Below are 10,218 nucleotides of genomic sequence, written 5' to 3' on the forward strand. Positions count from 1 at the left end.
TGGAAAACAGTGTGGAGCTTCCTCAAAGAGCTGAAAGTAGACCTACCATTTGAACTAGCAATCCCATTGGGTATCTATCCAAAGTAATAATTTTATCAAAAAGACCTGCACTTAAATGTTTATCACAACACAATTCACAATTGCAAAGTTACGGAATCAACCTAAGTGATCATCAATTCAGGAGTGGATAAAGAAAAGATAATGTGTGTGTGTGTGTATATATGTGTGTGTGGGGGGGTGTACACACACACACACATATATCCATATATATATACACACATACACACCATGTAGTATTATTCAGCCATAAAAAAGGAATGAAATAATGTCATTTGTCGCAACTTGGATGGAATTGAAAACCATTATCCTAAGTGAAATATCTCAGGAATGAAAAAACAAGCATCACATGTTCTCACTATTAAGTGGGAGCTAAATCATGGGCACAAAAAGGCACAAATGACACTGAAAACTAAGAAGGGGGAGGTTGGGAGGGGAGTGAGAGAGAAAAATGTACCTATTGGGTACAACAAACACCGTCCTGGTGGTGGGCACACTGAAAGCCCTGACTTCAGCATTATAGAGTATATCCATGTTAAAAAAAAAAATTTTGTACCCCCATAATATTTTGAACTAAAAAGAAAAAAACACACCAGTAAAAATATAAATAAATAAAAAATAAAATACTGGATTAAAAAAGTTTCTTTTTAAATAAAATGATGATGTCCAACTTGATGTAATTAACCTTAGATAATTGTGACATTTGGTTTATGGAACAGCATAGAGTAGAAATAAAAATTGAAGAAATTTGGAGTCAGAGTTGATTCCTGGTTCATCACCTCCTAGCCATGTGACCTGGGACAAGTTACTTAATCTACCTTTCCCACAGTTTTGTCATTTATAAAATGTGGCTAATAAAATACATCTAAAATAATTCCCAGGACAGTTGTAAGGATCAAGTGAGACATGCAAAGTGCTCAGGATTGTGCTAATTATGGTGCAAGTGTTCTGAAGACATCAGCTTCTTAGTTATTTGTGGGACACATGAACTTCAAAATCTCAACTGCTTAACTCCCTCCTAACAGGTATTTCGCACTCACGCATAATCTGCTCTAGGTCAGCTACGGGAGAGGCACACAGGGTGTCTTGCTCAATGCAGGCATCAGAGTATCGAGGCTGATGGACACTCCACTGTCTGGAACATCTGCAGTGCCCACAGTAGCAGAGGAGACAGGTGGGGGTCGTGGGCCGTGTCCTCTGTGTGTGGACCCATATGTGACACATCATTGCTGCCCAATGGCAAGGACAGCACAGGTGACTGGAAAGAGTGGGAGAGAAAATTAAGTGATTGGTGAATCTCCTGGATTTGCCACAGATAATGATGGGATCTCTAGAGAGAATGGTAGCAGGCAGAGATACAGTATAAAAGTTCAAAAGATCACAAAGTCATTTCTGGAGTCAAATTTCAGAGTTATAAATTTTCGAAGCTGTGTTATTAAATTCAGTATTTTAACTTAAGATTCATTATTGGTCTGACTTCTGAAAAGTATATCTCTGAAAAGTATATCTCTGAAAAGTGTATCTTCTGAAAAGTAGTATCTCCAAGAAATTTTACAATTAGTTTTCATGTTGTGAATTTATGTCTCAAACTTTTTCAGAGATTGAGGAGGGAAGGAAACTTGTTTTTAGAATAAAAAGTTGATCTTTGGCCATCATTTTCAGGATGAACACCAGGAAGTTTTACGTATTAAAACTGTACTTCTTGTTGAATGTCAGCAGGGGGCGCTGTAAGAATTCTTAAGCTTCCCCACTAAGATGCTAAAAAAGAGAATCTAAAAGGGCATGCTGGAGACTCAGACTTGTGGGGGGAGGGGGGGAAGGGCATTTATTGAAACTTTAAAATCTGTACCCCCATAATATGCCGAAATAAAAAATAAATAAATAAATAAAAGGGCATGGAGAAAGTTACAGATTTAAATTAATCACTTCCTTAAAACCACCAGTGTTTTCTGCAGAGGGACACTGATTATCTTGGAATACTTTTGAATATAACATCCATTAGAGTAACAAAGACACTTTTAAAAAATCTTTGTTGTGTAAAGATACCCATAAGATGTTATCTAGTTTTGTTTTACTTTTCCTAAATAAAATGTGTGAATATAGACTGACTCACTTTTTGGGGGATGAGGTCCTGTTTATTTCTGAGATAGAAATACAGAAACACGCTGTCTTTATCAGAGCCTGTAAATTCCCTGACTCCATTAAGGAGCTTGAGCCCTTCCCTCTATCCTCCTGGTCTTTAAACTTTCTTAGGCTTCCCAAACAATAGCTCCTGATGTCCTGTAAGTGACTGATCAACCGCTGTCCTGCTGACTATTCATCAGTGCCCATTCCCTGACACATTGTCCCACATAGTAAACTTCCTGACTCTTAACTCAGGAGTTTAATGGGTGGGATTGTTTGGGTTTTTGTTTTGTTTGTTTGCTTGGTCTCTCTAGCTCATAAGAAAAGATATCTGAATTATATGTAATTTTTACTTTTTCTCATTAGTTAAATTTGGAAGTGTGTATGATGTGAGGAAAACTAGAGTAAAGAGAAGCTAATCAAATCTGCATCTAAACTAAGAATAATTTTATTGGTTTTTTTTTAATTTTTCTTTTTTTTTCCTGTTTGTCATTTTGTGCAATCAATCCAAATAATTCAGCTTAAAAAATCATCTTTCTCTTGGATTCTTCCATGATATAGCACTTAATTAACACTTTGGCATTTTGATCCAAATGCTTTCTAAAGCCTTCTGTCTGATTTTGCCTATATAGCCATGGCTATATACCCTACCTAGAACATGACATATTGCTCATCTTTTGCCCTCAGTGAATGGGATTCACTAATTCCTTGCTAATTCGTTCACTAGGGATTACCTAATTCGTTGCATTAATATATAGGGAAATATCTTCATGCGAACATTGCAAAATGTTATGCTCCATTATGTATAATTTTAAAAACTTACTTTTAAAAAAGTTAAGCTGACTGAATAACTCTAAAGTCTATCATGTATAATTTTGGTGAAAGTATTATCAAAATAATTTTAGTTACTAACAAGTTTACTCAGATTATCATTTTAATTGGAATTTTCCACAACTTACTTTCTTTCTTTCTTTCTTTCTTTCTTTCTTTCTTTCTTTCTTTCTTTCTTTCTTTCTTTCTTTCTTTCGATGAGGTCTTGTCAGTTCAAGTTTGCTGGACTTGAACTCCTGGGCTAAAATGATCCTCCCTCCTCAGCCTCCCAAGTAGCTGGGACTACAGGGATGCCACCACATCCAGCTTCTACTTTCTTTTAAAAAGGTTGCTTTAAATACTTGCTACTGGGAATGAAGTCTTATAACACACACATATTAACTTTTAAAAGAAGGGATTAAATTAGAGTCTCTTTAAAGTTTATATGGTCCTCTATCAGATGTAAACAGCTTCACCAATGTGGGAACACCTGTTCGTGCAGCTGGGGCTGGCTTGTCAGGGTTCACTCTACGACTATCGCCATGGCATCAGGAATATCTGTTCTACCTTCTTAACTCCTTCCTCCATGCTGACTCTTGTTCCCCAACCCCCCAGCTCCAAGACATATTTATGCATAAATCTGCATGCAACTTTTCACACCCCTCTCTTTGGCATTCTCTCTTCCTAATATATCCATATTAAAGAGAAGAAGGAGGAAGAGGAGGAGAATGATAGTAGTACTGGTGGAAAAGGAGAGAAAGAGGAGGGAAAGAGTAGAAGGCAGAGAGTAGAAGGGGGAGAGAGAGAAAGAGAGAGGGAAGAGAAGAGGAGGCAGGAATCTTCATCTGTAACCACCCATATCAGTGGTGTTGAGGCATCTCTGGTATTCTCTGATTTGGTGTGGTTCCACCCATGCTGGTGGCCTCTGCTGAAGTGCTGTCTCAATATAGATTACGTCTGCGGTTTTTCTGAAATGGCACACTGCTCACTGCTTCCTGCCCTTCTCGGAGAGCTACACCCTTTTGCCCTCCCTCCTGGGAAGCACCGTTTATGTTGTGTGATGGCCACTTGGTTAACTTTGAATCTCCACTGAACTCAGTCCTCCTTCATATGGAGCCGCAGGAACTGAGGTCTTCCAAGTGCTGTGGAGAACAGGACTGGGCATCCTCTCCTTCCCTGACCCACTACCCATGCCAGCATGGTCTGCACCAACAAGCTTCAAACCTCCCAGAGTCTCCAGAAGAATAGCAGTTGCCAGTGCTTTGCTTGCAAACATTTAGGACTCCAGATGATGTGGAACCCCTACACCATAATCTATTCCACTCAACCATGGCAAGGGGATGGATATATATATATATATGGAGATATATATATATATGTATATATATATATATATACACACACACACACACACTGCCCCTGGTTCCTGACACAGGGCTCCTAAACCCTTATAACCTCCTAAGTTATAACAGTGCTAGAATCATCTTTTGTTCTAATATTTGGTCTTTGGCCCCAATTCCTGACACAAAGCTCCTAAATTCCTTGGAATTTCCTGGGTGATAGAAACATCTTTTGTTCTAATAAGGTGACTCTTGGCAGCCTCCTGGATTAGGGCTGGTCACCAGAAAGACTAAGCCATGATTACAAGCTTGGAACTAGCAACTCCTTATCCCCATCCTCAAGGAAGCAGAAAGCAGCTGGAGACTGAATTAACAAATCATGCCTATATGATAAAGCTCCCATAAAAATCCCCAAAGTATGGGGTTTGGAGAGCATCCAGGTTGGTGAACACATCAACATGTGGAGGAGATGATGTACCCTAACTATACAAGAAAGAAGCCCCTGCACTCAGGATCCTCTGGACCTCATCCCATGCACCTCTTCTTCTGGCTATTCATTTGTATTCTTTATCACATCCTTTGCAATAAACTGGCAAACAGAAGTAAATGCTTCCCTGAGTTCTGTGAGCCATTATGACAAGCTATCAAACATGAAAAGTAGGTCTTAGGAATTATCCATTTGTAGCCAAGTTGGACAAAAGTCTGGGTAACTTGGAGACCCCCTTCTTGCAATTGGCATCTGAAGTGGGGGAAGTCTTGTGGGACTGAGCCCTTAGCCCATGGGGTCTGCACTAATTCCAGGTAGATAGCATCAGAATTAAATTGAATTGGAGGATATCCAGTTGATGTCTTGGGAGTTGGAGAATTGGTTGGTGGGTGGGGAAAAATTCCACATGTCTGGCATCAGAAGTGTTGTAATGGTAGAGAAAAACAGTTTGTTTTTCCTTTTTTAGTTGGTGTCAGAAATAGGATTTGCTAGAACAGTCCTGACTCCCAAAAAGTTTAGTTTGAGAAGAAAAAGGATAGAAGGGTCAGGGATGAAGAACCTTTGATTCCTGGGTGGCCGCGTGGTCATGTGGTCACCCATGGTGTGGAGCAGCAACTGTGCTGTGCTCAGTTATGAAAGGTGAAAGGTACCAGTGGAATTTAGAGGTGGCTCCAACTCCCAGAAAATTGTCTCAAGGGATGCATAAGAAAATACAAACTAATAAGAAAAATGTAAACTATGCAACCCCTTAGTAACTGTTAGCTCTAAAATGAAGTTAAAAGAGAATGTTGGGTCAGATCTTAAAGCTAGACCAAGCTCATTTTTCACTGAATCTGAGCTTTGTCCATTAGTCCCAAGCTGTCCTCCAGCAGAAAAATTATGTAGAAACAACAGAAAATACCTTCAAGACCTCTGGTCTCCAAGAAGGTAGTCAATGGTGGAGGGGGGCCAAGAAACTATAAAAACAAGGGAGCACAGTGTTAAGGAGTTGTTTCATTTTGTGAATTGTTATCATCAGCTTCCCAATGAACTTTTACTAAAATGGATCGTGAGAGTGATTAACTCGAGGCTATGTTTTTGGCTTTGGATGTTACAGAGTGGAAAAGCATTGTTGGTTTGATACAGGACCCACGGCTCACTATTGAACAATCACAGATGGCTACACATGACCTAGACATACAGGAGGCTATTCCTGAAGGAACAGCCAGCCTGTGGATTAGATGAAAACCACTATAAAGTATGTTAATTCTGAGAAGCCAGACTGCTCAATGCCCCTATAAGTGCCAGATGAAGTAACTGATATTCTTTGTATGCAAGCCATATGGCATTGGCATTACGATTGACTGGGATATTCACCTATTAAATACACCCATCACCAAGGTTATGGTAAATGCTGTGATTAAGGGGCCCCTTTTGCATGGGCACCCCATATAACCTACTCCTTCAAAATCAAACAACAGTCTGCTATGATCTGAATGTTATGTGCCCCCCAAATTTATGTTGAAATTCTAACCACCAAGGTGATGGCATAGGAGGTGGGGCCTTTGGGAAGTGACTAGATCATAAAGACAGAGTCATCATGGATGGGATTAGTGCCTTTATAAAAGAGCCTGATAGAGAGCTCATTTGTTCCTTCTACCACGTGAGGACACAGCAAAAAGATGCCACCTAAACCAAAAAGTGTGCCCTCACCAGATATCAAATCTGCCTTGATCTTGGACTTTCCAGCCTCCAGAACTGTAAGAAATAAATTTCTGTTGTTTATAAGCTGGCCAGTTTATGGTATTTTGTTATAGCAGTCTGAACAGACTAAGACATGGTCCAAGAAGCCTTATCAGATTTCCTGTCTCAATGTCCTTCTGTGGGTCTTAATGCTACCCAGGACATAAAAGTAATTAAAATTAAAATGAGGAAAGATAGAAGGGAGACTTAAGGAACTCAGTAGGGTGAAAATCTCAAGATGGTTACTGGAGAATAGGATGAGTATGTTGGGCATTGTTGGTGCAGATACAGCCCCATCAAAGGTTGATGGACCAAGGAGAAGCTCTGCTAGTCCCCCAGTATTAAAAGGCCCCAAACAAGTTCACTCAATTTACCCCAGTTTGGAGAAATTTAAAAAGCTGAAAGCCAAGGATTATAATGAGAAACACACCTTGAATTATCTGGGTGATGGTTAGGCAAATAATCAAAATAAAGACGAAGGAGATGCCAGAGACTTCCCAACCTCCTGCTGGGTACCTGAAGCCATATACATATGTAGGGATTAAATGGCCAGAAAGAGGAAAAAAGGCTTTTCTGGATTCCTCAACAGGAGCACAATGCACTATGATTCCAAAACCTGTTGGTGTAGTCTTCAGGGGGGCTAAAGTCATATTGTGAAGATATGGTGACACAACAGTTTTTGGGATTAAGGTGAAAGTTTGGATGGAAATTGGAATTTTTAAACAAACGATATGTGAGCTGGTCTCCTTTACCTGAATGTATTGTTGGAATGGATACTGTGTTTGACTGTGAATTTCTTCCCCTACCTAATAATGTAAAACAGAAGGCATGTAAGTCTGCCCTCAGGCTAGTCTTAATTGGACAAGCTAAATGGGAACCACTAGAACTGCCTGAGCCCACACAGGTGATGAATTTAAAACAATATAAGATATCTTGTAGGCAAAAAGAGATTGCCACTTTAATTAATGACATACTAGAAGCTGGAGTGCTGGTCCAACAAATTCTCTGTACAATAGTACTGTATGGCCTGTGAAAAAGGCAAATGCCTCCTGGAGACTAATGGTAGGCTATAGAGTTTGAAATAATGCTGTACTTTCCATAGCCTCAGCAGTCCTGGACATGGTTCCAAACATGAAAAAAATACAACCAGCTAAAGGAGAGTGATACTCCATGTTTGATCTTGCAAATGCTTTCTTCTCTATCTCAGTTTTGGAAAAGAGCCAATTGTAGTTCACTTGCACTTGGGAAGGATCCCAATTTACATTTACTTTACTGCTACTGAGTTATCTAAGCTCACCAGTTTATGGTCACAATTTGTTGGAAGAGATTTGGAGTTGATACAGGGCTCAAGTATAGTAATACACTATATTGATGACATTATGGTAATATAGGAAACTGAAGAGCAAGCAAAGACTGATTTGAATGCAATGGTGACTCACATGACCAACTGAAGCTGGTTAATAAATTCAGCACATGTCCAGATGACCACCTGAATGGTAAATTTCTTAGGAATAACCTGGGTGAGAGCTACCTGGGATACTCTGCAAAAAAACTGCTTTTGCTGCCCGGCCCTAGGAACAAATAAGAAGCCTGGTGTTTTGTTGGTATATTTGGATTTTAGGGAACACAGAATCCACATTTGGGAATTTATTGCTGGATCCTATACATATGACCACTCAAAAACCATATTTGAGAGAGGACCCGAAACAAAGGTAGGCCATGTCTAAATCACAAAATGTGGGAACTCCCTCAATGCCTTTGGGTCCTTATAATCCCCACTCAGATATAATTTGAAAGTGTCTGCCACGGACCTCATACAGACTGGAGTTTATGGCAAAATCCTGTGAGCGCCTCCCAGTGGTGACCGTTGGGATTTTGGATCAGAACATTTCCAGGTGCTGCTGCCCTGTACACACCATTTGACCAAAGATTACTAGCTTGGTTTTGGGCATTAACTGAGGCTGCCTCAATGATTGAAGAATATAAAAAAATCCTAAAACCCAAGACACCCATAATATGTTGGGTGATGTCAGAGAAACCCTCTATTAAAGAAGGCAGTGCCTAGAAAAGTTTCCTAATAAAATCAAAATGGTTCATAGAGAAGCATGCTACTGGGGGGATGCAAGGATGCACCCACCATATCCATGAGCAGGTAGCCTGTTTCCCTCTGAGATTGACTTTGGAACCACCTGAGAAGCTGCCACAACCTTTTGCCACGTGGACAGTGCCCTATGACTAGCTCTTGATTCGCCAACAAAGAGCTGCTTGGTTTACATGGCAATTCTAAGATAAATGGATGATGTCCTGTTTGGAAAACTACCACATTAAGGCCAGCAGATGGAAAGAATTTGATTGAAGAAAGTAAGAATAAATCAGTTTAATGGGCTTAATTGCATGCCATTTTCTAACAGTGATGGAAGAATTGCACACTGGTAAAGGTCCCTATGTTTGGGCTTTTACAGACTCAGGCAGAAGCTAACAGTCTGGCCATATAGTTAGGTAGATGGGCAACAGAAAACTGGACTATCAAGGGCTTTATGGAAATCACTCTGGGAAGTTAAGGGATACAGTAAAGTAGGACATGTCAATGTCCATCAGAAGAGCCCCCTTCCAGGTTCAGAAAGTGATTGGAAGAGTCAACTGTACCAATTGGTGCCCTCCTTTGAAGTGGCCACCTGAGTCCATGAAATAAGTGGACACAGGGGAAACTACTGCCATGAAAAGATGGGCTGAACCTATACATACTCCTCTTGCACTCTCTGACCACAAAATGCCAATAAGAACTGTTCTATCTGTCAACAATGGAGGCAGAGACTGAAGATTCCCCAGAGGAAGGTCCTGCACATAGCTGGCAAGTGGATTACATTGGACCAATGACAATACCCCCAATAGGCTATGAATGGATCTTAGCAGAAATGAATACTTTGGACTGGGCTTTACATACTTAGTGGTAGATGTAAATGTTCCAAATACTATTAAAGGACTAGAACAGAAGCTACTGTACCAATTTGGGCTGCCAAGTTACATTTCTTCAGACCAAGGGATGTACTTAACAGTCCATAGTGTCTAACAATGGGCAAAGAAATACCACATCAAATGGGCATGCCATGCTGCAAATCACCCTCAGAATAATGGTTCAATAGAGAATTGGAATGGACTGTTGAAACATTTTTTTCCTAGCATGGGAAGAGGTAAAGGCATGAAGGGCTGGTTTACATGCCTTCATAAGTGTGTGCTCATATTCAACACGAAGGGCATTAAGGGAGAGGCCCCACTGCATAGATATCTCTGCTTTGCTGGGGAATCCAGTGTAGAAAGAGTGGGGGAGGAGGCTAGTGCAACTATGCAGTTCTTCCCTACATCATCTCAACTCTCTTTTTTCCTACATAATGCAGTGGTCCCAGGATCAGGGATGCAACTGTGAGTACCAGAAGGAGGGGTGATTCCTAAGCAGGGAACTGCAACTATACATTTAAACTTTTGTGTCAGAATTACTAAGGGCTTGATAGGGTGGATTGTGCCTTCACCCTGTTTGGCAAAGTTGGGTTAACAGTGAATGCTACTGTGTTGTTGAATGGTCAGGTTATCTCCCTAGTTCTGTACCTGTGTAACTCTACCCTTCATGAATAGGACTGGACTAAGGGAATACACTTTCCAGAATAGTATTGCTGCCAGCAA

This window comes from Microcebus murinus, chromosome 13 (assembly GCF_040939455.1).
Source record: "Microcebus murinus isolate Inina chromosome 13, M.murinus_Inina_mat1.0, whole genome shotgun sequence".
Lineage (NCBI taxonomy): Eukaryota > Metazoa > Chordata > Mammalia > Primates > Cheirogaleidae > Microcebus > Microcebus murinus.